At 42.9% G+C, this 26,627-nt stretch overlaps 16 non-coding genes and 1 pseudogene across 16 annotated transcripts; 16 read left to right on the top strand and 1 right to left on the bottom strand.

Moving 5' to 3' along the window:
* Window positions 1-253: 253 nt before the first annotated feature.
* On the top strand, window positions 254-417 carry LOC135012165 (U1 spliceosomal RNA). Its single transcript, XR_010211170.1, has one exon. It is a non-coding gene; the product is annotated as a U1 spliceosomal RNA (small nuclear RNA).
* Window positions 418-569: 152 nt separating this feature from the next.
* Window positions 570-732, top strand: LOC135012434 (U1 spliceosomal RNA). The gene has a single exon (XR_010211398.1). It is a non-coding gene; the product is annotated as a U1 spliceosomal RNA (small nuclear RNA).
* Window positions 733-1,403: 671 nt separating this feature from the next.
* Window positions 1,404-1,567, top strand: LOC135012178 (U1 spliceosomal RNA). The gene has a single exon (XR_010211183.1). It is a non-coding gene; the product is annotated as a U1 spliceosomal RNA (small nuclear RNA).
* Window positions 1,568-13,820: 12,253 nt separating this feature from the next.
* Window positions 13,821-13,999, bottom strand: LOC135012454 (U1 spliceosomal RNA; annotated as a pseudogene).
* Window positions 14,000-17,772: 3,773 nt separating this feature from the next.
* On the top strand, window positions 17,773-17,936 carry LOC135012151 (U1 spliceosomal RNA). The gene has a single exon (XR_010211156.1). It is a non-coding gene; the product is annotated as a U1 spliceosomal RNA (small nuclear RNA).
* A 152-nt stretch (window positions 17,937-18,088) lies between these two features.
* LOC135012344 (U1 spliceosomal RNA) lies at window positions 18,089-18,251 on the top strand. Its single transcript, XR_010211347.1, has one exon. It is a non-coding gene; the product is annotated as a U1 spliceosomal RNA (small nuclear RNA).
* A 671-nt stretch (window positions 18,252-18,922) lies between these two features.
* LOC135012233 (U1 spliceosomal RNA) lies at window positions 18,923-19,086 on the top strand. Its single transcript, XR_010211237.1, has one exon. It is a non-coding gene; the product is annotated as a U1 spliceosomal RNA (small nuclear RNA).
* A 152-nt stretch (window positions 19,087-19,238) lies between these two features.
* LOC135012372 (U1 spliceosomal RNA) lies at window positions 19,239-19,402 on the top strand. The gene has a single exon (XR_010211368.1). It is a non-coding gene; the product is annotated as a U1 spliceosomal RNA (small nuclear RNA).
* A 670-nt stretch (window positions 19,403-20,072) lies between these two features.
* LOC135012228 (U1 spliceosomal RNA) lies at window positions 20,073-20,236 on the top strand. The gene has a single exon (XR_010211232.1). It is a non-coding gene; the product is annotated as a U1 spliceosomal RNA (small nuclear RNA).
* A 152-nt stretch (window positions 20,237-20,388) lies between these two features.
* LOC135012448 (U1 spliceosomal RNA) lies at window positions 20,389-20,552 on the top strand. The gene has a single exon (XR_010211404.1). It is a non-coding gene; the product is annotated as a U1 spliceosomal RNA (small nuclear RNA).
* Window positions 20,553-22,976: 2,424 nt separating this feature from the next.
* LOC135012341 (U1 spliceosomal RNA) lies at window positions 22,977-23,140 on the top strand. Its single transcript, XR_010211343.1, has one exon. It is a non-coding gene; the product is annotated as a U1 spliceosomal RNA (small nuclear RNA).
* Window positions 23,141-23,292: 152 nt separating this feature from the next.
* Window positions 23,293-23,455, top strand: LOC135012413 (U1 spliceosomal RNA). The gene has a single exon (XR_010211385.1). It is a non-coding gene; the product is annotated as a U1 spliceosomal RNA (small nuclear RNA).
* Window positions 23,456-24,129: 674 nt separating this feature from the next.
* On the top strand, window positions 24,130-24,293 carry LOC135012131 (U1 spliceosomal RNA). Its single transcript, XR_010211136.1, has one exon. It is a non-coding gene; the product is annotated as a U1 spliceosomal RNA (small nuclear RNA).
* Window positions 24,294-24,445: 152 nt separating this feature from the next.
* Window positions 24,446-24,608, top strand: LOC135012280 (U1 spliceosomal RNA). Its single transcript, XR_010211284.1, has one exon. It is a non-coding gene; the product is annotated as a U1 spliceosomal RNA (small nuclear RNA).
* A 674-nt stretch (window positions 24,609-25,282) lies between these two features.
* LOC135012353 (U1 spliceosomal RNA) lies at window positions 25,283-25,446 on the top strand. The gene has a single exon (XR_010211352.1). It is a non-coding gene; the product is annotated as a U1 spliceosomal RNA (small nuclear RNA).
* Window positions 25,447-25,598: 152 nt separating this feature from the next.
* On the top strand, window positions 25,599-25,761 carry LOC135012263 (U1 spliceosomal RNA). Its single transcript, XR_010211267.1, has one exon. It is a non-coding gene; the product is annotated as a U1 spliceosomal RNA (small nuclear RNA).
* A 674-nt stretch (window positions 25,762-26,435) lies between these two features.
* On the top strand, window positions 26,436-26,599 carry LOC135012132 (U1 spliceosomal RNA). Its single transcript, XR_010211137.1, has one exon. It is a non-coding gene; the product is annotated as a U1 spliceosomal RNA (small nuclear RNA).
* Window positions 26,600-26,627: the final 28 nt, after the last annotated feature.

Raw genomic sequence — 26,627 nt, forward strand, 5'->3', positions numbered from 1 at the left:
ATCACCATATGCAAATCCATCTGCTGCAGGCCTTCCCCCAGGAATGCTTGCACTAGTTGTTGCATTTGGTTTGTTGTTTGGGGGTGCTTCAGTATTAGGCAGCCTTCTGCCCTCCCATGTTCATCTGAAAATATGTGTTCTCCCTGCAGTTGTTGTCCCCAGATGAGAGTTCCCTTGTGCTGCCTCAGTTGAATCTCCTTTACTTGACAGAGATGTGCCTGAGCAGCGGCCCTCCCCAGCCCTATCCCAAATCATACTTATTTTGCATAGGCGATACCATGGTCATGAAGATTGTTCTCCCAGGGTGAGGTTCATTCATTGCATTCTGGGTATGCTGACCCCTGTGATTTCCCCAAATGTGGGAAACTCGACTGCATTATTTGTGGTAGTGGGGGACTGTGTTTGTGCTTTCCTCTGGTCAGCTCTGGTAAAAATCAGATTTCTTTATCTCAGATCTTCCTCTAGCCTTGTTCTTCTTTCGAGAGTTCCCTTGTGCTGCCTCAGTTGGATCTCTTTCACTTGACAAGGGGGTGCCCGAGCAGCGACCCTCCCCAGCTCTAGCCCAACTCCTACTTACCTGCCAGGTGAGATACTATGATCATGAAGGTGCTTCTCCCAGGGCAAGGCTCACCCATTGCACTCTAGTTGTGCTGCCCCTGTGATTTCCCCAAATGTGGGAAACTTGACTGCATAATTTGTGTTTCCCTTGGTCGGCTCTCGTATAATTCAGATCTCTTTGTCTCAGGTTTCTCTCCAGCCTAGTTTGCTGTCTGTTTCCACTTCTCTTTTCTTGAGCCGCTCCCTTCTATGCCCTTGCGCACTATCCTGACTTCTCCCGTCTGCTTACTTCGTGCCTTCCAACGCACAATGCAAACTACAGGTAGTGCTGCAGGGCCCACACCCTTTTACTTGCCTTACAGAGCAGCTCTGGAGCAGTTACAGTGCCCAGCTGCTGCAAGAAATCAGCTTGAATGCTTCAGGGGCTGGGGCATAGCCAACATGAGCCCCACACCGAAGGAGGGTGGAGGTGTGTAATGCGAACTAGGGGTCATCCAAGCGCCGCAAAAGGCCGCCATGCCCTGCACGCCCCTTTTCTCTTTTCATATGCAGACGAGGGTTGAAGCCAACTTTGACCCACTGCTTGGATGGCATCACCATATGCAAATCCATCTGCTGCAGGCCTTCCCCCAGGAATGCTTGCACTAGTTGTTGCATTTGGTTTGTTGTTTGGGGGTGCTTCAGTATTAGGCAGCCTTCTGCCCTCCCATGTTCATCTGAAAATATGTGTTCTCCCTGCAGTTGTTGTCCCCAGATGAGAGTTCCCTTGTGCTGCCTCAGTTGAATCTCCTTTACTTGACAGAGATGTGCCTGAGCAGCGGCCCTCCCCAGCCCTATCCCAAATCATACTTATTTTGCATAGGAGAGACCATGGTCTTGAAGATTGTTCTCCCAGGGTGAGGTTCATTCATTGCATTCTGGGTATGCTGACCCATGTGATTTCCCCAAATGTGGGAAACTCAACTGCATTATTTGTGGTAGTGGGGGACTGTGTTTGTGCTTTCCTCTGGTCAGCTCTTGTAAAAGTCAGATTTCTTTGTTTCAGTTCTTCCTCTAGCCTTGTTCTTCTTTCGAGAGTTCCCTTGTGCTGCCTCAGTGTGTATGGTTAGTAATCAAAAGGTTGGTGGTTCAATCCCACTAAGGGACGTAATTGACCTTGTTATCAGATTTTGGTGATATTTAAGTAGACAAGTCAAAATTTCAAACCCCCTGTTATGGTGTAGGGTACCTGGCCTTCTCTGATGTAATCAGAGTTAGATTTGATTCAGTGATTTTATAAAAACAGCTAGGAAGCACAATTTAGCAGTGGGTTGCAGAGAAAAAGAAATATGCTGGCAAAAAAATCCAATTGAGTGATTAAACAGCTCTTCATTTTCTGGCTTTATTTTTATGCTAACAAATTTGTTCTCTGAAAAGTGTCCACAAAGCCAAGTCTCTGATTAACACCTTTGTAGGGATGGTTTTTCACCTATTACTAAATTAAACTTGCTTCATTGGAAAGGCAGCAAGATGCATCCTCATTTCAATGTCTACTGAAATAATACAGGTTGACACCAGGAAACATTAACGCCACTGCATCCTTGCTGCTTTCGCATGTGGAAGTCTGTTTAATGTGAAAACAAGGTGATATCTAATTAGCACACAGGTAAGGAATTAAGAAAATCTTTATTTAAGGGTGAAGGTGTTTCTCACAAAATCGTTGCCCCAATGCATCATTGAAATTCAAGCTGGAAAGATGATTTTAATATATCACTTGTACATTTTGTATTGCTCTTCTGGTGACAATGTAGTTTGTTTTTGTCAATTACCATTTTAATAATAGGGTAAAGAAAATTAAGTGGATTTTTGAAAGAAAACAATACTGTCAATATACTATTAAAACAAATTAAAATGGTAAAAGTTAGTGTACTTTAAGTAAAAATAAAAGAGCAAAAATATCAATCCCAGTTTTGGATTACTTTAATTAACAAAAAAAATGCATATAGCAGAGGATAGTTTCAATCTGCCTACCTCTGGGTTATGGGCCCAGCATTTTTCCATTGCAGTACTCTGCTGCACATGTAAGTGCAAGAGATCCTGAAGCACTCACTCATCATGGGAAAGTACCAATGTGTTTCTTCGTTGGTTGATGGAAGAAACATCTTACAAAAACTCTCCAGATTATTGACTTTTTAAAGTTTTTCTAGGAAACGTTCTAGATGAATGCTTATTAGCCTTTGTCAGTACGTACGTTTGTAAAGTGTCTCTGTGGCGCAATCTGTTAGTGTGTTTGGTTATTAATCAAAGGGTTGGTGGTTCAATCCCACCCAGGGATGTAATTGACCTTGTTATCAGATTTTGGTGATCTTTAAGTAGACAAGTCAAAATTTCAAACCCCCTTCTTATGGTGTAGGGTACCTGGCCTACTCTGATGTAATCAGAGTTAGATTTGAATCAGTGATTTTATAAAAAAAAACAGCTAGGAAGCACAATTTAGCAGTGGGTTGCAGAGAAAAAGAAATATGCTGGCAGAAAAATCCAATTGAGTGATTAAACAGCTCTTCATTTTCTGGCTTTATTTTTATGCTAACAAATTTGTTCTCTGAAAAGTGTCCACAAAGCTAAGTCTCTGATTAACACCTTTGTAGGGATGGTTTTTCACCTATTACTAAATTAAACTTGCTTCATTGGAAAGGCAGCAAGATGCATCCTCATTTCAATGTCTACTGAAATAATACAGGTTGACACCAGGAAACATTAACGCCACTGCATCCTTGCTGCTTTCGCATGTGGAAGTCTGTTTAATGTGAAAACAAGGTGATATCTAATTAGCACACAGGTAAGGAATTAAGAAAATCTTTATTTAAGGGTGAAGATGTTTCTCACAAAATCGTTGCCCCAATGCATCATTGAAATTCAAGCTGGAAAGATGATTTTAATATATCACTTGTACATTTTGTATTGCTCTTCTGGTGACAATGTAGTTTGTTTTTGTCAATTACCATTTTAATAATCGGGTAAAGAAAATTAATTGGATTTTTGAAAGAAAACAATACTGTCAATATACTATTAAAACAAATTAAAATGGTAAAAGTTATTGTACTTTAAGTAAAAATAAAAGAGCAAAAATATCAATCCCAGTTTTGGATTACTTTAATTAACAAAAAAAAAATGCATATAGCAGAGGATAGTTTCAATCTGCCTACCTCTGGGTTATGGACCCAGCATGCTTCCATTACAGTACTCTGCTGCACATGTAAGTGCAAGAGGTCCTGAAGCACTCACTTATCATGGGAAAGTACCAATGTGTTTCTTCATTGGTTGATGGAAGAAACATCTTACAAAAACTCTCCACATTATTGACTTTTTAAAATGTTTCTAGGAAACGTTCTAGATGAATGCTTATTAGCCTTTGTCAGTATGTACTTTTGCAAAGTGTCGCTGTGGCGCAATCAGTTAGTGTGTATGGTTATTAACCAAAAGGTTGGTGGTTCAATCCCACCCAGGGACGTAATTGACCTTGTTATCAGATTTTGGTGATCTTTAAGTAGACAAGTCAAAATTTCAAACCCCCTGTTATGGTGTAGGGTACCTGGCCTTCTCTGATGTAATCAGAGTTAGATTTGATTCAGTGATTTTATAAAAACAGCTAGGAAGCACAATTTAGCAGTGGGTTGCAGAGAAAAAGAAATATGCTGGCAAAAAAATCCAATTGAGTGATTAAACAGCTCTTCATTTTCTGGCTTTATTTTTATGCTAACAAATTTGTTCTCTGAAAAGTGTCCACAAAGCCAAGTCTCTGATTAACACCTTTGTAGGGATGGTTTTTCACCTATTACTAAATTAAACTTGCTTCATTGGAAAGGCAGCAAGATGCATCCTCATTTCAATGTCTACTGAAATAATACAGGTTGACACCAGGAAACATTAACGCCACTGCATCCTTGCTGCTTTCGCATGTGGAAGTCTGTTTAATGTGAAAACAAGGTGATATCTAATTAGCACACAGGTAAGGAATTAAGAAAATCTTTATTTAAGGGTGAAGGTGTTTCTCACAAAATCGTTGCCCCAATGCATCATTGAAATTCAAGCTGGAAAGATGATTTTAATATATCACTTGTACATTTTGTATTGCTCTTCTGGTGACAATGTAGTTTGTTTTTGTCAATTACCATTTTAATAATAGGGTAAAGAAAATTAAGTGGATTTTTGAAAGAAAACAATACTGTCAATATACTATTAAAACAAATTAAAATGGTAAAAGTTATTGTACTTTAAGTAAAAATAAAAGAGCAAAAATATCAATCCCAGTTTTGGATTACTTTAATTAACAAAAAAAAATGCATATAGCAGAGGATAGTTTCAATCTGCCTACCTCTGGGTTATGGGCCCAGCATTTTTCCATTGCAGTACTCTGCTGCACATGTAAGTGCAAGAGATCCTGAAGCACTCACTCATCATGGGAAAGTACCAATGTGTTTCTTCGTTGGTTGATGGAAGAAACATCTTACAAAAACTCTCCAGATTATTGACTTTTTAAAGTTTTTCTAGGAAACGTTCTAGATGAATGCTTATTAGCCTTTGTCAGTATGTACGTTTGTAAAGTGTCTCTGTGGCGCAATCTGTTAGTGTGTTTGGTTATTAATCAAAGGGTTGGTGGTTCAATCCCACCCAGGGATGTAATTGACCTTGTTATCAGATTTTGGTGATCTTTAAGTAGACAAGTCAAAATTTCAAACCCCCTTCTTATGGTGTAGGGTACCTGGCCTACTCTGATGTAATCAGAGTTAGATTTGAATCAGTGATTTTATAAAAAAAACAGCTAGGAAGCACAATTTAGCAGTGGGTTGCAGAGAAAAAGAAATATGCTGGCAGAAAAATCCAATTGAGTGATTAAACAGCTCTTCATTTTCTGGCTTTATTTTTATGCTAACGAATTTGTTCTCTGAAAAGTGTCCACAAAGCCAAGTATCTGATTAACATATTTGTAGGGATGGTTTTTCACCTATTACTAAATTAAACTTGCTTCATTGGAAAGGCAGCAAGATGCATCCTCATTTCAATATCTACTGAAATAATACAGGTTGACACCCGGAAACATTAACGCCACTGCATCCTTGCTGCTTTCTCATGTGGAAGTCTGTTTAATGTGAAAACAAGGTGATATCTAATTAGCACACAGGTAAGGAATTAAGAAAATCTTTATTTAAGGGTGAAGATGTTTCTCACAAAATCGTTGCCCCAATGCATCATTGAAATTCAAGCTGGAAAGATGATTTTAATATATCACTTGTACATTTTGTATTGCTCTTCTGGTGACACTGTAGTTTGTTTTTGTCAATTACCATTTTAATAATCGGGTAAAGAAAATTAATTGGATTTTTGAAAGAAAACAATACTGTCAATATACTATTAAAACAAATTAAAATGGTAAAAGTTATTGTACTTTAAGTAAAAAAAAAAGCTAAAATATCAATCCCAGTTTTGGATTATTTTAATGAACAAAAAAAAATGCATATAGCAAAGGATAGTTTCAATCTGCCTACCTCTGGGTTATGGGCCCAGCATGCTTCCATTGCAGTACTCTGCTGCACATGTAAGTGCAAGAGATCCTGAAGCACTCACTCATCATGCGAAAGTAACAATGTGTTTCTTCATTGGTTGCTGGAAGAAACATCTTACAAAAACTCTCCAGATTATTGACTTTTTAAAGTTTTTCTAGGAAACGTTCTAGATGAATGCTTATTAGTCTTTGTCAGTATGTACTTTTCGCAAAGTGTCTCTGTGGCGCGATCGGTTAGTGTGTTCAGCTATTAATCAAAAGGTTGGTGGTTCAATCCCATCCAGGGACGTAATTGACCTTGTGATCAGATTTTGGTAATATTTAAGTAGACAAGTCAAAATTGCAAACCCCCTCTTATGGTGTAGGGTACCTGGCCTTCTCTGATGTAATCAGAGTTAGATTTGATTAAGTGATTTTATAAAAAAAACAGCTAGGAAGCACAATTTAGCAGTGGGTTGCAGAGAAAAAGAAAAATGCTGGCAGAAAAATCCAATTGAGTGATTAAACAGCTCTTCATTTTCTGGCTTTATTTTTATGATAACAAATTTGTTCTCTGACAAGTGTCCACAAAGCCAAGTATCTGATTAACATCTTTGTAGGGATGGTTTTTCACCTATTACTAAATTAAACTTGCTTCATTGGAAAGGCAGCAAGATGCATCCTCATTTCAATATCTACGGAAATAATACAGGTTGACACCAGGAAACATTAACGCCACTGCATCTTTGCTGTTTTCTCATGTGGAAGTCTGTTTAATGTGAAAACAAGGTGATATCTAATTAGCACACAGGTAAGGAATTAAGAACATCTTTATTTAAGGGTGAAGATGTTTCTCACAAAATCGTTGCCCCAATGCATCATTGAAATTCAAGCTGGAAAGATGATTTTAATATATCACTTGTACATTTTGTATTGCTCTTCTGGTGACAATGTAGTTTGTTTTTGTCAATTACCATTTTAATAATCGGGTAAAGAAAATTAATTGGATTTTTGAAAGAAAACAATACTATTAAAACAAATTAAAATGGTAAAAGTTATTGTACTTTAAGTAAAAATAAAAGAGCAAAAATATCAATCCCAGTTTTGGATTACTTTAATTAACAAAAAAAATGCATATAGCAGAGGATAGTTTCAATCTGCCTACCTCTGGGTTATGGACCCAGCATGCTTCCATTACAGTACTCTGCTGCACATGTAAGTGCAAGAGATCCTGAAGCACTCACTCATCATGGGAAAGTACCAATGTGTTTCTTCATTGGTTGATGGAAGAAACATCTTACAAAAACTCTCCACATTATTGACTTTTTAAAATGTTTCTAGGAATCATTCTAGATGAATGCTTATTAGCCTTTGTCAGTAAGTACTGTTGCAAAGTGTCGCTGTGGCGCAATCAGTTAGTGTGTAAGGCTATTAACCAAAAGGTTGGTGGTTCAATCCCACCCAGGGACTTAATTGACCTTGTTATCAGATTTTGGTGATCTTTAAGTAGACAAGTCAAAATTTCAAACCCACTGTTATGGTGTAGGGTACCTGGCCTTCTCTGATGTTTAGATTTGATTCAGTGATTTTATAAAAACAGCTAGGAAGCACAATTTAGCAGTGGGTTGCAGAGAAAAAGAAATATGCTGGCAGAAAAATCCAATTGAGTGATTAAACAGCTCTTCATTTTCTGGCTTTATTTTTATACTAACAAATTTGTTCTCTGAAAAGTGTCCACAAAGCCAAGTCTCTGATTAACACCTTTGTAGGGATGGTTTTTCACCTATTACTAAATTAAACTTGCTTCATTGGAAAGGCAGCAAGATGCATCCTCATTTCAATGTCTACTGAAATAATACAGGTTGACACCAGGAAACATTAACGCCACTGCATCCTTGCTGCTTTCGCATGTGGAAGTCTGTTTAATGTGAAAACAAGGTGATATCTAATTAGCACACAGGTAAGGAATTAAGAAAATCTTTATTTAAGGGTGAAGATGTTTCTCACAAAATCGTTGCCCCAATGCATCATTGAAATTCAAGCTGGAAAGATGATTTTAATATATCACTTGTACATTTTGTATTGCTCTTCTGGTGACAATGTAGTTTGTTTTTGTCAATTACCATTTTAATAATCGGGTAAAGAAAATTAATTGGATTTTTGAAAGAAAACAATACTGTCAATATACTATTAAAACAAATTAAAATGGTAAAAGTTATTGTACTTTAAGTAAAAATAAAAGAGCAAAAATATCAATCCCAGTTTTGGATTACTTTAATTAACAAAAAAAAATGCATATAGCAGAGGATAGTTTCAATCTGCCTACCTCTGGGTTATGGACCCAGCATGCTTCCATTACAGTACTCTGTTGCACATGTAAGTGCAAGAGGTCCTGAAGCACTCACTTATCATGGGAAAGTACCAATGTGTTTCTTCATTGGTTGATGGAAGAAACATCTTACAAAAACTCTCCACATTATTGACTTTTTAAAATGTTTCTAGGAATCGTTCTAGATGAATGCTTATTAGCCTTTGTCAGTATGTTCTTTTGCAAAGTGTTGTTTTGGCGCAATCAGTTAGTGTGTAAGGCTATTAACCAAAAGGTTGGTGGTTCAATCCCACCCAGGGACTTAATTGACCTTGTTATCAGATTTTGGTGATCTTTAAGTAGACAAGTCAAAATTTCAAACCCCCTGTTATGGTGTAGGGTACCTGGCCTTCTCTAATGTAATCAGAGTTAGATTTGATTCAGTGATTTTATAAAAACAGCTAGGAAGAACAATTTAGCAGTGGGTTGCAGAGAAAAAGAAATATGCTGGCAGAAAAATCCAATTGAGTGATTAAACAGCTCTTCATTTTCTGGCTTTATTTTTATACTAACAAATTTGTTCTCTGAAAAGTGTCCACAAAGACAAGTCTCTGATTAACACCTTTGTAGGGATGGTTTTTCACCTATTACTAAATTAAACTTGCTTCATTGGAAAGGCAGCAAGATGCATCTTCATTTCAATGTCTACTGAAATAATACAGGTTGACACCAGGAAACATTAACGCCACTGCATCCTTGCTGCTTTCGCATGTGGAAGTCTGTTTAATGTGAAAACAAGGTGATATCTAATTAGCACACAGGTAAGGAATTAAGAAAATCTTTATTAAAGGGTGAAGATGTTTCTCACAAAATCGTTGCCCCAATGCATCATTGAAATTCAAGCTGGAAAGATGATTTTAATATATCACTTGTACATTTTGTATTGCTCTTCTGGTGACAATGTAGTTTGTTTTTGTCAATTACCATTTTAATAATCGGGTAAAGAAAATTAAGTGGATTTTTGAAAGAAAACAATACTGTCAATATACTATTAAAACAAATTAAAATGGTAAAAGTTATTGTACTTTAAGTAAAAATAAAAGAGCAAAAATATCAATCCCAGTTTTGGATTACTTTAATTAACAAAAAAAAATGCATATAGCAGAGGATAGTTTCAATTTGCCTACCTCTGGGTTATGGACCCAGCATGCTTCCATTACAGTACTCTGCTGCACATGTAAGTGCAAGAGGTCCTGAAGCACTCACTTATCATGGGAAAGTACCAATGTGTTTCTTCATTGGTTGATGGAAGAAACATCTTACAAAAACTCTCCACATTATTGACTTTTTAAAATGTTTCTAGGAATCGTTCTAGATGAATGCTTATTAGCCTTTGTCAGTATGTACTTTTGCTAAGTGTAGCTGTGGCGCAATCAGTTAGTGTGTAAGGCTATTAACCAAAAGGTTGGTTGTTCAATCCCACCCAGGGATTTAATTGACCTTGTTATCAGATTTTGGTGATCTTTAAATAGACAAGTCAAAATTTCAAACCCCCTGTTATGGTGTAGGGTACCTGGCCTTCTCTGATGTAATCAGAGTTAGATTTGATTCAGTGATTTTATAAAAACAGCTAGGAAGCACAATTTGGCAGTGGGTTGCAGAGAAAAAGAAATATGCTGGCACAAAAATCCAATTGAGTGTTTAAACAGCTCTTCATTTTCTGGCTTTATTTTTATGCTAACTAATTTGTTCTCTGAAAAGTGTCCACAAAGCCAAGTATCTGATTAACATATTTGTAGGGATGGTTTTTCACCTATTACTAAATTAAACTTGCTTCATTGGAAAGGCAGCAAGATGTATCCTCATTTCAATATCTACTGAAATAATACAGGTTGACACCAGGAAACATTAACGCCACTGCATCCTTGCTGCTTTCTCATGTGGAAGTCTGTTTAATGTGAAAACAAGGTGATATCTAATTAGCACACAGGTAAGGAATTAAGAAAATCTTTATTTAAGGGTGAAGATGTTTCTCACAAAATCGTTGCCCCAATGCATCATTGAAATTCAAGCTGGAAAGATGATTTTAATATATCACTTGTACATTTTGTATTGCTCTTATGGTGACAATGTAGTTTGTTTTTGTCAATTACCATTTTAATAATAGGGTAAAGAAAATTAAGTGGATTTTTGAAAGAAAACAATACTGTCAATATACTATTAAAACAAATTAAAATGGTAAAAGTTATTGTACTTTAAGTAAAAATAAAAGCGAAAATATCAATCCCAGTTTTGGATTACTTTAATGAACAAAAAAAAAAATTCATATAGCAAAGGATAGTTTCAATCTGCCTACCTCTGGGTTATGGGCCCAGCATGCTTCCATTGCAGTACTCTGCTGCACATGTAAGTGCAAGAGATCCTGAAGCACTCACTCATCATGCGAAAGTACTAATGTGTTTCTTCATTGGTTGCTGGAAGAAACATCTTACAAAAACTCTCCAGATTATTGACTTTTTAAAGTTTTTCTAGGAATCGTTCTAGATGAATGCTTATTAGTCTTTGTCAGTATGTGCTTTTTGCAAAGTGTCGCTGTGGCGCAATCAGTTAGTGTGTATGGTTATAACCAAAAGGTTGGTGGTTCAATCCCACCCAGGGACGTAATTGACCTTGTTATCAGATTTTGGTGATCTTTAAGTAGACAAGTCAAAATTTCAAACCCCCTGTTATGGTGTAGGGTACCTGGCCTTCTCTGATGTAATCAGAGTTAGATTTGATTCAGTGATTTTATAAAAACAGCTAGGAAGCACAATTTAGCAGTGGGTTGCAGAGAAAAAGAAATATGCTGGCAAAAAAATCCAATTGAGTGATTAAACAGCTCTTCATTTTCTGGCTTTATTTTTATGCTAACAAATTTGTTCTCTGAAAAGTGTCCACAAAGCCAAGTCTCTGATTAACACCTTTGTAGGGATGGTTTTTCACCTATTACTAAATTAAACTTGCTTCATTGGAAAGGCAGCAAGATGCATCCTCATTTCAATGTCTACTGAAATAATACAGGTTGACACCAGGAAACATTAACGCCACTGCATCCTTGCTGCTTTCGCATGTTGAAGTCTGTTTAATGTGAAAACAAGGTGATATCTAATTAGCACACAGGTAAGGAATTAAGAAAATCTTTATTTAAGGGTGAAGGTGTTTCTCACAAAATCGTTGCCCCAATGCATCATTGAAATTCAAGCTGGAAAGATGATTTTAATATATCACTTGTACATTTTGTATTGCTCTTCTGGTGACAATGTAGTTTGTTTTTGTCAATTACCATTTTAATAATAGGGTAAAGAAAATTAAGTGGATTTTAGAAAGAAAACAATACTGTCAATATACTATTAAAACAAATTAAAATGGTAAAAGTTATTGTACTTTAAGTAAAAATAAAAGCTAAAATATCAATCCCAGTTTTGGATTACTTTAATGAACAAAAAAAAAATGCATATAGCAAAGGATAGTTTCAATCTGCCTACCTCTGGGTTATGGGCCCAGCATGCTTCCATTGCAGTACTCTGCTGCACATGCAAGTGCAAGAGATCCTGAAGCACTCACTCATCATGCGAAAGTACTAATGTGTTTCTTCATTGGTTGCTGGTGAAACATCTTACAAAAACTCTCCAGATTATTGACTTTTTAAAGTTTTTCTAGGAAACGTTCTAGATGAATGCTTATTAGTCTTTGTCAGTATGTGCTTTTTGCAAAGTGTCTCTGTGGCGCAATCGGTTAGTGTGTTCAGCTATTTATCAAAAGGTTGGTGGTTCAATCCCACCCAGGGACGTAATTGACCTTGTGATCACATTTTGGTGATATTTAAGTAGACAAGTCAAAATTGCAAACCCCCTCTTATGGTATAGGGTACCTGGCCTTCTCTGATGTAATCAGAGTTAGATTTGATTAAGTGATTTTATAAAAAAACAGCTAGGAAGCACAATTTAGCAGTGGGTTGCAGAGAAAAAGAAAAATGCTGGCAGAAAAATCCAATTGAGTGATTAAACAGCTCTTCATTTTCTGGCTTTATTTTTATGATTACAAATTTGTTCTCTGAAAAGTGTCCACAAAGCCAAGTATCTGATTAACATCTTTGTAGGGATGGTTTTTCACCTATTACTAAATTAAACTTGCTTCATTGGAAAGGCAGCAAGATGCATCCTCATTTCAATATCTACGGAAATAATACAGGTTGACACCAGGAAACATTAACGCCACTGCATCTTTGCTGTTTTCTCATGTGGAAGTCTGTTTAATGTGAAAACAAGGTGATATCTAATTAGCACACAGGTAAGGAATTAAGAAAATCTTTATTTAAGGGTGAAGATGTTTCTCACAAAATCGTTGCCCCAATGCATCATTGAAATTCAAGCTGGAAAGATGATTTTAATATATCACTTGTACATTTTGTATTGCTCTTCTGGTGACAATGTAGTTTGTTTTTGTCAATTACCATTTTAATAATCGGGTAAAGAAAATTAATTGGATTTTTGAAAGAAAACAATACTGTCAATATACTATTAAAACAAATTAAAATGGTAAAAGTTATTGTACTTTAAGTAAAAATAAAAGAGCAAAAATATCAATCCCAGTTTTGGATTACTTTAATTAACAAAAAAAAATGCATATAGCAGAGGATAGTTTCAATATGCCTACCTCTGGGTTATGGACCCAGCATGCTTCCATTACAGTACTCTGCTGCACATGTAAGTGCAAAAGATCCTGAAGCACTCACTCATCATGGGAAAGTACCAATGTGTTTCTTCATTGGTTGATGGAAGAAACATCTTACAAAAACTCTCCACATTATTGACTTTTTAAAATGTTTCTAGGAATCGTTCTAGATGAATGCTTATTAGCCTTTGTCAGTATGTACTTTTGCAAAGTGTCGCTGTGGCGCAATCAGTTAGTGTGTAAGGCTATTAACCAAAAGGTTGGTGGTTCAATCCCACCCAGGGATTTAATTGACCTTGTTATCAGATTTTGGTGATCTTTAAGTAGACAAGTCAAAATTTCAAACCCCCTGTTATGGTGTAGGGTACCTGGCCTTCTCTGATGTAATCAGAGTTAGATTTGATTCAGTGATTTTATAAAAACAGCTAGGAAGCACAATTTAGCAGTGGGTTGCAGAGAAAAAGAAATATGCTGGCAGAAAAATCCAATTGAGTGATTAAACAGCTCTTCATTTTCTGGCTTTATTTTTATGCTAACAAATTTGTGCTCTGAAAAGTGTCCACAAAGCCAAGTATCTGATTAACACCTTTGTAGGGATGGTTTTTCACCTATTATTAAATTAAACTTGCTTCATTGGAAAGGCAGCAAGTGATGTCATCCAAGCATTGGGTCAAAGTTGGCTTCAAACCTCGTCTGCTTATGAAAAGAGAAAAGGGGTATGCAGGGCATGGCGGCCTTTTGCGGTGCTTGGATGACCCCTAGTTCGCATTAAATAATGTAGTCGAGTTTCCCACATTTGGGGAAATCACAGAGGTCAGCATACCCAGAATGCAATGAATGAACCGCACCCTGGGAGAACAGTCTTCATGACCATGGTATCTCCTATGCAAAATAAGTATGATTTGGGATAGGGCTGGGGAGGGCCGCTGCTCAGGCACATCTCTGTCAAGTAAAGGAGATTCAACTGAGGCAGCACAAGGGAACTCTCATCTGGGGACAACAACTGCAGGGAGAACACATATTTTCAGATGAACATGGGAGGGCAGAAGGCTGCCTAATACTGAAGCACCCCCAAACAACAAACCAAATGCAACAACTAGTGCAAGCATTCCTGGGGGAAGGCCTGCAGCAGATGGATTTGCATATGGCGATGTCATCCAAGCAGTGGGTCAAAGTTGGCTTCAACCCTCGTCTGCATATGAAAAGAGAAAAGGGGTGTGCAGGGCATGGCGGCCTTTTGCGGCACTTGGATGACCCCTAGTTCGCATTAAACACCTCCACCCTCCGTCGGTGTGGGGCTCATGTTGGCTATGCCCCAGCCCCTGAAGGATTCAAGCTGATTTCTTGCAGCAGCTGGGCACTGTAACAGCTCCAGAGCTGCTCTGTAAGGCAAGTAAAAGGGTGTGGGCCCTGCAGCAATACCTGTAGTTCGCATTGTGCGAGACCCCTAGTTCGCATTAAACACCCCCACCCTCCTTCGGTGTGGGGCTCATGTTGGCCATGCCCCAGCCCCTGAAGCATTCACGCTGATTTCTTGCAGCAGCTGGGCACTGTAACAGCTCAAGAGCTGCTCTGTAAGGCAAGTAAAAGGGTGTGGGCCCTGCAGCACTACCTGTAGTTTGCATTGTGCATTGGAAGGCACAAAGTAAGCAGACGGGAGGAGAAGTCAGGATAGTGCACAAGGGTATAGACGGGAGGGGCTCAAGAAAAAAGAAGTGGAAACAGACAGCAAACTAGGCTTCCAATGCACAATGCAAACTACAGGTAGTGCTGCAGGGCCCACACCCTTTTACTTGCCTTACAGAGCAGCTCTGGAGCTGTTTAATCACTCAATTGGATTTTTCTGCCAGCATAATTTTTCTCTTACGTCCTAGAGGATGCTGGGGATTCCGTAAGGACCATGGGGGATAGACGGGCTCCGCAGGAGACATGGGCACTTTAAGAAAGACTTTAGATCTGGGTGTGCACTGGCTCCTCCCTCTATGCCCCTCCTCCAGACCTCAGTTTACTACTGTGCCCAGAGGAGACTGGGTGCTTTTCAGGGAGCTCTCCTGAGTTTCCTGACAGAAAGTATATTTGTTAGATTTTTTTATTTTCAGGGAGCCTGCTGGCAACAGACTCCCTGCATCGAGGGGCGGAGGGGAGAGATGCACACCTACTTCTGTGAGTTGATAGGCTCTGCTTCTTAGGCTACTGTACAGCATTAGCTCCAGAGGGATCGGTACGCAGGTCTCACCCTCGCCGTCCGTCCCAGAGCCGCACCGCCGTCCCCCTCGCAGAGCCGGAAGATAGAAGCCGGGTGAGTATGAGAAGAAAAGAAGACTTCAGAGGCGGCGGAAGACTTCATGATCTTCACTGAGGTAACGCACAGCAGTAAAGCTGTGCTCCATTGCTCCAATACACCTCACACACGGCAGTCAGTGTAAGGGTGAAGGGCGCAGGGGGGACGCCCTGGGCAGCAATATAGACCTCTCTTTGGCAAAATAAATATATATGCAGCTAGGCACTGTATATATATATATAAGAGCCCCCGCCATTTTTTTACTATATTTGAGCGGGACAGAAGCCCGTCGCTGAGGGGGTGGGGCTTCTCCCTCAGCACTCACCAGCGCCATTTTCTCCACAGCACCGCTGAGGGGAAGCTCCACGGACTCTCCCCTGCTTATACCACGGTAGAAAGAGGGTCTTAAAGAAGAGGGGGGCACATAATTAGGCGCATATATATATGGAAATACAGCGCTACTGGGTAAACATAAAATTATTGTGTTTTTTTCCTGGGTCATATAGCGCTGGGGTGTGTGCTGGCATACTCTCTCTCTCTGTCTCTCCAAAGGGCCTTGTTGGGGAACTGTCCTCAGATAAGAGGATTCCCTGAGTGTATGGTGTGTCGGTACACGTGTGTCGACATGTCTGAGGTAGAAGGCTCTCCTAGAGAGGAGCAGGAGCAAATTAATGTGGTGTCTCCATCGACAACGCCGACACCTGACTGGATGGATATGTGGAATGTTTTAAGTGCTAATGTAAACTTATTACACAAGAGATTAGACAAAGCTGAAGCTAGGGAACAGTCAGGGAGTCAACCCATGCCTGTCCCTATGTCGCAGGGACCTTCGGGGTCTCAAAAGCGCCCACTATCCCAAATAGTTGACACAGATACCGACACAGATTCTGACTCCAGTGTCGACTACGATGATGCAAAGTTACAGCCAAAATTGGCTAAATGTATTCGATATATGATTATTGCAATAAAAGATGTTTTGCACATCACAGAGTCCCCTGTCCCTGACACGAGGGTACACATGTATAAGGGAAAGAAACCTGAGATAACCTTTCCCTCCTCACATGAGTTGAACGAATTATGTGAAAAAGCTTGGGAATCTCCAGACAAAAAGCTGCAGATTCCCAAAAGGATTCTTATGGCGTATCCTTTCCCGCCAATGGACAGGATACGGTGGGAATCCTCCCCTAGGGTGGATAAAGCATTGACACGCTTATCCAAAAAGGTAGCGCTGCCATCCCAGGATACGGCTACCATCAGGGACCCTGCTGACCGCAAGCAGGAGGTTACCCTAAAGTCCATTTACACACATTCTGGTACCTTACTCAGACCGGCAATTGCGTCGGCCGGGGTTGTAGCGCGGTGGCAGCATGGACAGATACCTTATCAGCAGAGATTGAGACCCTAGATAAGGATGCTATGTTATTGACCATAGGGCATATAAAAGATGCTGTCCTATATATGAGAGATGCTCAAAGTGACATTAGTCTACTGGGTTCTAGAATAAACGCTATGTCGATTTCTGCTAGACGAGTCCTATGGACCCGGCAATGGACAGGTGATGCCGACTCAAAAAGGCATATGGAGGTTTTACCTTACAGGGGTGAGGAATTGTTTGGGGAAGGTCTCTCGGACCTAGTCTCCACAGCTACAGCTGGTAAATCAAATTTTTTGCCTTATATTCCCTCACAGCCTAAGAAAGCACCACATTATCAAATACAGTCCTTTCGATCACAGAGAAACAAGAAAGTACGAGGTGCGTCCTTTCTTGCCAGAGGTAAGGGCAGAGGGAAGAAGCTGCACAACACAGCTAGTTCCCAGGAACAGAAGTCCTCCCCGGCCTCTACAAAATCCACCGCATGACGCTGGGGCTCCGCTAAAGGAGTCCGCCCAGTTGGGGGCACGTCTTCGAGTTTTCAGCCACATCTGGGTTCATTCGCAGGTGGATCCCTAGGCAATAGAAATTGTTTCTCAGGGTTACAAGCTGAAATTCGAAGAGGTGCCTCCTCGCCGGTTTTTCAAATCGGCCCTACCATCTTCTCCCCAGGAAAGGGAGATAGTGTTAAATGCAATTCACAAATTGTATCTTCAACATATGCAGATGAGGGTTCCAGCCAACTTTGGCCCACTGCTTGGATGACATCACCGTATGCAAATCCGTCTTCTGCAGACCTTCTCCCAGGAATGCTTGTACTAGTTGTTGCATTTGGTTTGTTGTTTGGGCGTGCTTCAGTATTAGGCAGCCTTCTGCCCTCCCATGTTCATCTGAAAATATGTGTTCTCCCGGCAGTTGTTGTCCCCAGATGAGAGTTCCCTTGTGCTGCCTCAGTTGAATCTCCTTTACTTGACAGAGATGTGCCTGAGCAGCGGCCCTCCCCAGCCCTATCTCAAATCATACTTATTTTGCATAGGAGATACCATGGTCATAAAGATTGTTCTCCCAGGGTGAGGTTCATTCATTGCATTCTGGGTATGCTGACCCCTGTGATTTCCCCAAATGTGGGAAACTCAACTGCATTATTTGTGGTAGTGGGGGACTGTGTTTGTGTTTTCCTCTGGTCAGCTCTGGTAAAAGTCAGATTTCTTTGTCTCAGATCTTCCTCTAGCCTTGTTCTTCTTTCGAGAGTTCCATTGTGCTGCCTCAGTTTGACCTCCTTCACTTGACAGGGGGGTACCCGAGCAGCGACCCTCCCCAGCTCTAGCCCAACTCCTACATACCTGCCAGGTGAGATACTATGATCATGAAGGTGCTTCTCCCAGGGCAAGGCTCACCCATTGCACTCTGGGTGTGCTGCTCCTGCGATTTCCCCAAATGTGGGAAACTTGACTGCATAATTTGTGTTTCCCCTGGTCGGCTCTCGTATAATTCAGATCTCTTTGTCTCAGGTCTCTCTCCAGCCTAGTTTGCTGTCTGTTTCCACTTCTGTTTTCTTGAGCCGCTCCCTTCTATGCCCTTGCGCACTATCCTGACTTCTCCCGTCTGCTTACTTTGTGCCTTCCAACGCACAATGCGAACTACAGGTAGTGCTGCAGGGCCCACACCCTTTTACTTGCCGTACAGAGCAGCTCTGGAGCTGTTACAGTGCCCAGCTGCTGCAAGAAATCAGCTTGAATGCTTCAGGGGCTGGGGCATAGCCAACATGAGCCCCACACCGAAGGAGGGTGGAGGTATTTAATGCGAACTAGGGGTCATCCAAGCACCGCAAAAGGCCGCCATGCCCTGCATAACCCTTTTCTCTTTTCATATGCAGATGAGGGTTCCAGCCAACTTTGGCCCACTGCTTGGATGACATCACCGTATGCAAATCCGTCTTCTGCAGACCTTCTCCCAGGAATGCTTTTACTAGTTGTTACATTTGGTTTGTTGTTTGGGGGTGCTTCAGTATTAGGCAGCCTTCTGCCCTCCCATGTTCATCTGAAAATATGTGTTCTCCCTGCAGTTGTTGTCCCCAGATGAGAGTTCCCTTGTGCTGCCTCAGTTGAATCTCCTTTACTTGACAGAGATGTGCCTGAGCAGCGGCCCTCCCCAGCCCTATCCCAAATCATACTTATTTTGCATAGAAGTTTCCATGGTCATGAAGATTGTTCTCCCAGGGTGAGGTTCATTCATTGCATTCTGGGTATGCTGACCCCTGTGATTTCCCCAAATGTGGGAAACTCGACTGCATTAATTGTGGTAGTGGGGGACTGTGTTTGTGCTTTCCTCTGGTCAGCTCTGGTAAAAGACAGATTTCTTTGTCTCAGATCTTCCTCTAGCCTTGTTCTTTTTTCGAGAGTTTCCTTGTGCTGCCTCAGTTGGATCTCCTTCACTTGACAGGGGGGTGCCCGAGCAGCGACCCTCCCCATCTCTAGCCCAACTCCTACTTACCTGCCAGGTGAGATACTATGATCAGGAAGGTGCTTCTCCCAGGGCAAGGCTCACCCATTGCACTCTGGGTGTGCTGCTCCTACGATTTCCCCAAATGTGGGACACTTGACTGCATAATTTGTGTTTCCTCTAGTCGGCTACTCGTATAATTCAGATCTCTTTGTCTCAGGTCTCTCTCCAGCCTAGTTTGCTGTCTGTTTCCACTTCTCTTTTCTTGAGCCGCTGCCTTCTATGCCCTTGTGCACTCTCCTGACTTCTCCTGTCTGCTTACTTTGTGCCTTCCAACGCACAATGCAAACTACAGGTAGTGCTGCAGGGCCCACACCCTTTTACTTGCCTTTCAGAGCAGCTCTGGAGCAGTTACAGTGCCCAGCTGCTGCAAGAAATCAGCTTGAATGCTTCAGGGGCTGGGGCATAGCCAACATGAGCCCCACACCGACGGAGGGTGGAGGTGTTTAATGCGAACTAAGGGTCATCCAAGCGCCGCAAAAGGCCGCCATGCCCTGCATACCCCTTTTCTCTTTTCATATGCAGATGAGGGTTCCAGCCAACTTTGGCCCACTGCTTGGATGACATCACCGTATGCAAATCCGTCTTCTGCAGACCTTCCCCCAGGAATGCTTGTACTAGTTGTTGCATTTGGTTTGTTGTTTGGGGTGCTTCAGTATTAGGCAGCCTTCAGCTCTCCCATGTTCATCTGAAAATATGTGTTCTCCCTGCAGTTGTTGTCCCCAGATGAGAGTTCCCTTGTGCTGCCTCAGTTGAATCTCCTTTACTTGAAAGAGATGTGCCTGAGCAGCGGCCCTCCCCAGCCCTATCCCAAATCATACTTATTTTGCATAGGAGATACCATGGTCATGAAGATTGTTCTCCCAGGGTGAGGTTCATTCATTGCATTCTGGGTATGCTGACCCCTGTGATTTCCCCAAATGTGGGAAACTCGACTGCATTATTTGTGGTAGTGGGGGACTGTGTTTGTGCTTTCCTCTGGTCAGCTCTGGTAAAAGTCAGATTTCTTTGTCTCAGATCTTCCTCTAGCCTTGTTCTTTTTTTGAGTGTTTCCTTGTGCTGCCTCAGTTGGATCTCCTTCACTTGACAGGGGGGTGCCCGAGCAGCGACCCTCCCCAGCTCAAGCCCAACTCCTACTTACCGGCCAAGTGAGATACTATGATCAGGAAGGTGCTTCTACCAGGGCAAGGCTCACCCATTGCACTCTGGGTGTGCTGCTCCTACGATTTCCCCAAATGTGGGACACTTGACTGCATAATTTGTGTTTCCTCTGGTCGGCTACTCGTATAATTCAGATCTCTTTGTCTCAGGTCTCTCTCCAGCCTAGTTTGCTGTCTGTTTCCACTTCTCTTTTCTTGAGCCCCCGCCTTCTATGCCCTTGTGCACTCTCCTGACTTCTCCTGTCTGCTTACTTTGTGCCTTCCAACGCACAATGCAAACTACAGGTAGTGCTGCAGGGCCAACACCCTTTTACTTGCCTTACAGAGCAGCTCTGGAGCTGTTACAGTGCCCAGCTGCTGCAAGAAATCAGCTTGAATGCTTCAGGGGCTGGGGCATAGCCAACATGAGCAGCAAGATGCAGCACTGGACTATTAGTAATGTACTGTTGTATGCTGAGCACCACAATGCAGCACAAGACAATGAGCAGTGATACTGAGCACTGATGAGGATACTACTGAGAACTGACACTGAGCAGGAGAGACACACTACTAGTATTACTGAGCAGCAATAAGTAACCACTGATACTGGGCACTGATATTGAGATTTCCACTGAGAGAACATAGCCACGTCCTCTCCGCTCTCTCTTCAATGCACGAGTAAAAATGGCGGCAACGCGCAGCTCTTTATATGGAATCCGAATCTCGCGAGAATCTGACAGCGGGATGATGACATTTTCCCTTGTTCAGGTTTTCATAGTCAGGCGGGAACAACCGAGCCTGCCACGGACCAGTGTAAACCACGTGGAGTTCGTCGGGAATTCGGTTCTCGGAGAACCGAACCCGCTCCTCTATATATACTATATTACTATGTTACTGTAGTATACAGAACACCACAATGCAATGAGCAGTGATAGTGAGCACTGATGAGGATACTAGAACTGACACTGAGCAGCAAGATGCAGCACTGGACTATTAGTAATGTACTGTAGTATGCTGAGCACCACAATGCAGCACAAGACAATGAGCAGTGATACTGAGCACTGATGAGGATACTACTGAGAACTGACACTGAGCAGGAGAGACACACTACTAGTATTACTGAGCAGCAATAAGTAACCACTGATACTGAGCACTGATATTGAGATTTCCACTGAGAGAACATAGCCACGTCCTCTCCGCTCTCTCTTCAATGCACGAGTAAAAATGGCAGCAACGCGCAGCTCTTTATATGGAATCCGAATCTCGCAAGAATCCGACAGCGGGATGATGACATTTTCCCTTGTTCAGGTTTTCCGAGTCAGGCGGGAACAACCGAGCCTGCCTCGGACCAGTGTAAACCACGTGGAGTTCGTGGGGAATTCGGTTCTCGGAGAACCGAACCCGCTCCTCTCTACCTTATACCCATCAATTTTTTTATTTTCAATCTAAGCCCCTGCAGTTTTCTGTAAGCATCTGCTTCGCTATGATGATCAACAAGTCACAAGGGCAAACACTCAGGGCTTGAGGCGTAGATCTTAGGACCAGCTGCTACAAGCATGGCAGAGGTGTCACTATCACTGGTGACACCCAGAAAGGTAGCGAGGGAGATTGTAATGCAGTGCGCGCAGATAAACAGCGCAATGGTAAAAAGGAGGCATGGTTTCATAGGTAGGGGCGTGGCCTGGTGGCCTGAATCTACATTTTGTTGCTCCGGGTGTCCCGGGGGTTGGGGGCTGCACCCGGGGACTAGTGTGTGAGCTGTGCTGGCTCCTGCACAGTGACAGGGCATGGCCACCCAGCATGACGCCTCCCTTCTTGACCATGATGTAATTGCAGTCGCACTGCAGTTCAGCGTGATCATAAAAAATGGTGTAGGCTCCTGCTGGTGCAGGCTGTAGAGAAAAGCTGCTGTGACCACGCCCCCTGTGTCTCCTCCGTTGCAGACCCCATTTTGAAGCCTTGCCCCCGGACTAAGAGAAAAGTATGCCCTTGCGCACTATCCTGACTTCTCCTCCCGTCTGCTTAATTTGTGCCTTCCAACGCACAATGCGAACAACAGGTGGTGCTGCAGGGCCCACACCCTTTTACTTGCCTTACAGAACAGCTCTGGAGCTGTTACAGTGCCCAGCTGCTGCAAGAAATCAGCTTGAATGCTTCAGGGGATGGGGCATGGCCAACATGAGCCCCACACCAAAGGAGGGTGGGGGTGTTTAATGCGAACTAGGGGTCATCCAAGCACTGCAAAAGGCCGCCATGCCCTGCATGCCCCTTTTCTCTTTTCATATGCAGATGAGGGTTCCAGTCAACTTTGGCCCACTGCTTGGATAACATCACCGTATGCAAATCCGTCTGCTGCAGACCTTCCCCAAGGAGTGCTTGTACTAGTTGTTGCATATGGTTTGATATTTGATGGTGCTTCAGTATTAGGCAGCCTTCCGCCCTCCCATGTTCATCTGAAAAGATGTGGTCTCCCTGCAGTTGTTGTCCCCAGATGAGAGTTCCCTTGTGCTGCCTCAGTTGAATCTCCTTTACTTGACAGAGATGTGCCTGAGCAGCGGCCCTCACCAGCCCTATCCCAAATCATACTTATTTTGCATAGGAGATACCATGGTCATGAAGATTGTTCTCCCAGGGTGAGGTTCATTCATTGCATTCTGGGTATGCTGACCCCTGTGATTTTCCCAAATGTGGGAAACTCGACTGCATTATTTGTGGTAGTGGGGGACTGTGTTTGTGCTTTCCTCTGGTCAGCTCTGGTAAAAGTCAGATTTCTTTGTCTCAGATCTTCCTCTAGCCTTGTTCTTCTTTCGAGAGTTCCCTTGTGCTGCCTCAGTTGGATCTCTTTCACTTGACAGGGGGGTGCCCGAACAGCGACCCTCCCCAGCTCTAGCCCAACTCCTACTTACCTGCCAGGTGAGATACTATGATCATGAAGGTGCTTCTCCCAGGGCAAGGCTCACCAATTGCACTCTGGGTGTGCTGCCCCTGCGATTTCCCCAAATGTGGGAAACTTGACTGCATAATTTGTGTTTCCCCTGGTCGGCTCTCGTATAATTCAGATCTCTTTGTCTCAGGTCTCTCTCCAGCCTAGTTTGCTGTCTGTTTCCACTTCTCTTTTCTTCAACCGCTCCCTTCTATACCCTTGTGCACTATCCTGACTTCTCCTCCCGTCTGCTTACTTTGTGCCTTCCAATGCACAATGCAAACTACAGGTAGTGCTGCAGGGCCCACACCCTTTTACTTGCCTTACAGAGCAGCTCTGGAGCTGTTACAGTGCCCAGCTGCTGCAAGAAATCAGCTTGAATTCTTCAGGGGATGGGGCATGGCCAACATGAGCCCCACACCAAAGGAGGGTGGAGGTGTTTAATGCGAACTAGGGGTCATCCAAGCACCACAAAAGGCCGCCATGCCCTGCACGCCCCTTTTCTCTTTTCATATGCAGATGAGGGTTGAAGCCAACTTTGACCCACTGCTTGGATGACATCACCGTATGCAAATCCGTCTTCTGCAGAACTTCCCCCAGGAATGCTTGCACTAGTTGTTGCATTTGGTTTGTTGTTTGGGGGTGCTTCAGTATTAGGCAGCCTTCTGCCCTCCCATGTTCATCTGAAAATATGTGTTCTCCCTGCAGTTGTTGTCCCCAGATGAGAGTTCCCTTGTGCTGCCTCAGTTGAATCTCCTTTACTTGACAGAGATGTGCATGAGCAGCGGCCCTCCCCAGCCCTATTCCAAATCATACTTATTTTGCATAGGAGATACCATGGTCATGAAGATTGTTCTCCCAGGGTGAGGTTCATTCATTGCATTTTGGGTATGCTGACCCCTGTGATTTCCCCAAATGTGGGAAACTTGACTGCATTATTTGTGGTAGTGGGGGACTGTGTTTGTGCTTTCCTCTGGTCAGCTCTGGTAAAAGTCAGATTTCTTTGTCTCAGATTTTCCTCTAGCCTTGTTCTTCTTTCGAGAGTTCCATTGTGCTGCCTCAGTTGGATCTCCTTCACTTGACAGGGGGGTACCCGAGCAGCGACCCTCCCCAGCTCTAGCCCAACTCCTACTTACCTGCCAGGTGAGATACTATGATCATGAAGGTGCTTCTCCCAGGGCAAGGCTCACCCATTGCACTCTGGGTGTGCTGCCCCTGCGATTTCCCCAAATGTGGGAAACTTGACTGCATAATTTGTGTTTCCCCTGGTCGGCTCTCGTATAATTCAGATCTATTTGTCTCAGGTCTCTCTCCAGCCTAGTTTGCTGTCTGTTTCCACTTCTCTTTTCTTCAGCCGCTCCCTTCTATACCCTTGTGCACTATCCTGACTTCTCCTCCCGTCTGCTTACTTTGTGCCTTCCAATGCACAATGCAAACTACAGGTAGTGCTGCAGGGCCCACACCCTTTTACTTGCCTTACAGAGCAGCTCTGGAGCTGTTACAGTGCCCAGCTGCTGCAAGAAATCAGCTTGAATGCTTCAGGGGATGGGGCATGGCCAACATGAGCCCCACACCAAAGGAGGGGGGAGGTGTTTAATGCGAACTAGGGGTCATCCAAGCACTGCAAAAGGCCGCCATGCCCTGCATGCCCCTTTTCTCTTTTCATATGCAGATGAGGGTTCCAGTCAACTTTGGCCCACTGCTTGGATAACATCACCGTATGCAAATCCGTCTGCTGCAGACCTTCCCCCAGGAGTGCTTGTACTAGTTGTTGCATATGGTTTGATATTTGATGGTGCTTCAGTATTAGGCAGCCTTCCGCCCTCCCATGTTCATCTGAAAAGATGTGGTCTCCCTGCAGTTGTTGTCCCCAGATGAGAGTTCACTTGTGCTGCCTCAGTTGAATCTCCTTTACTTGACAGAGATGTGCCTGAGCAGCTGCCCTCACCAGCCCTATCCCAAATCATACTTATTTTGCATAGGAGATACCATGGTCATGAAGATTGTTCTCCCAGGGTGAGGTTCATTCATTGCATTCTGGGTATGCTGACCCCTGTGATTTTCCCAAATGTGGGAAACTCGACTGCATTATTTGTGGTAGTGGGGGACTGTGTTTGTGCTTTCCTCTGGTCAGCTCTGGTAAAAGTCAGATTTCTTTGTCTCAGATCTTCCTCTAGCCTTGTTCTTCTTTCGAGAGTTCCCTTGTGCTGCCTCAGTTGGATCTCTTTCACTTGACAGGGGGGTGCCCGAACAGCGACCCTCCCCAGCTCTAGCCCAACTCCTACTTACCTGCCAGGTGAGATACTATGATCATGAAGGTGCTTCTCCCAGGGCAAGGCTCACCCATTGCACTCTGGGTGTGCTGCCCCTGCGATTTCCCCAAATGTGGGAAACTTGACTGCATAATTTGTGTTTCCCCTGGTCGGCTCTCGTATAATTCAGATCTCTTTGTCTCAGGTCTCTCTCCAGCCTAGTTTGCTGTCTGTTTCCACTTCTCTTTTCTTCAACCGCTCCCTTCTATACCCTTGTGCACTATCCTGACTTCTCCTCCCGTCTGCTTACTTTGTGCCTTCCAATGCACAATGCAAACTACAGGTAGTGCTGCAGGGCCCACACCCTTTTACTTGCCTTACAGAGCAGCTCTGGAGCTGTTACAGTGCCCAGCTGCTGCAAGAAATCAGCTTGAATGCTTCAGGGGATGGGGCATGGCCAACATGAGCCCCACACCAAAGGAGGGTGGAGGTGTTTAATGCGAACTAGGGGTCATCCAAGCACCACAAAAGGCCGCCATGCCCTGCACGCCCCTTTTCTCTTTTCATATGCAGATGAGGGTTGAAGCCAACTTTGACCCACTGCTTGGATGACATCACCGTATGCAAATCCGTCTTCTGCAGAACTTCCCCCAGGAATGCTTGCACTAGTTGTTGCATTTGGTTTGTTGTTTGGGGGTGCTTCAGTATTAGGCAGCCTTCTGCCCTCCCATGTTCATCTGAAAATATGTGTTCTCCCTGCAGTTGTTGTCCCCAGATGAGAGTTCCCTTGTGCTGCCTCAGTTGAATCTCCTTTACTTGACAGAGATGTGCATGAGCAGCGGCCCTCCCCAGCCCTATTCCAAATCATACTTATTTTGCATAGGAGATACCATGGTCATGAAGATTGTTCTCCCAGGGTGAGGTTCATTCATTGCATTTTGGGTATGCTGACCCCTGTGATTTCCCCAAATGTGGGAAACTTGACTGCATTATTTGTGGTAGTGGGGGACTGTGTTTGTGCTTTCCTCTGGTCAGCTCTGGTAAAAGTCAGATTTCTT

Source organism: Pseudophryne corroboree, unplaced genomic scaffold, assembly GCF_028390025.1.
Source record: "Pseudophryne corroboree isolate aPseCor3 unplaced genomic scaffold, aPseCor3.hap2 scaffold_253, whole genome shotgun sequence".
NCBI lineage: Eukaryota > Metazoa > Chordata > Amphibia > Anura > Myobatrachidae > Pseudophryne > Pseudophryne corroboree.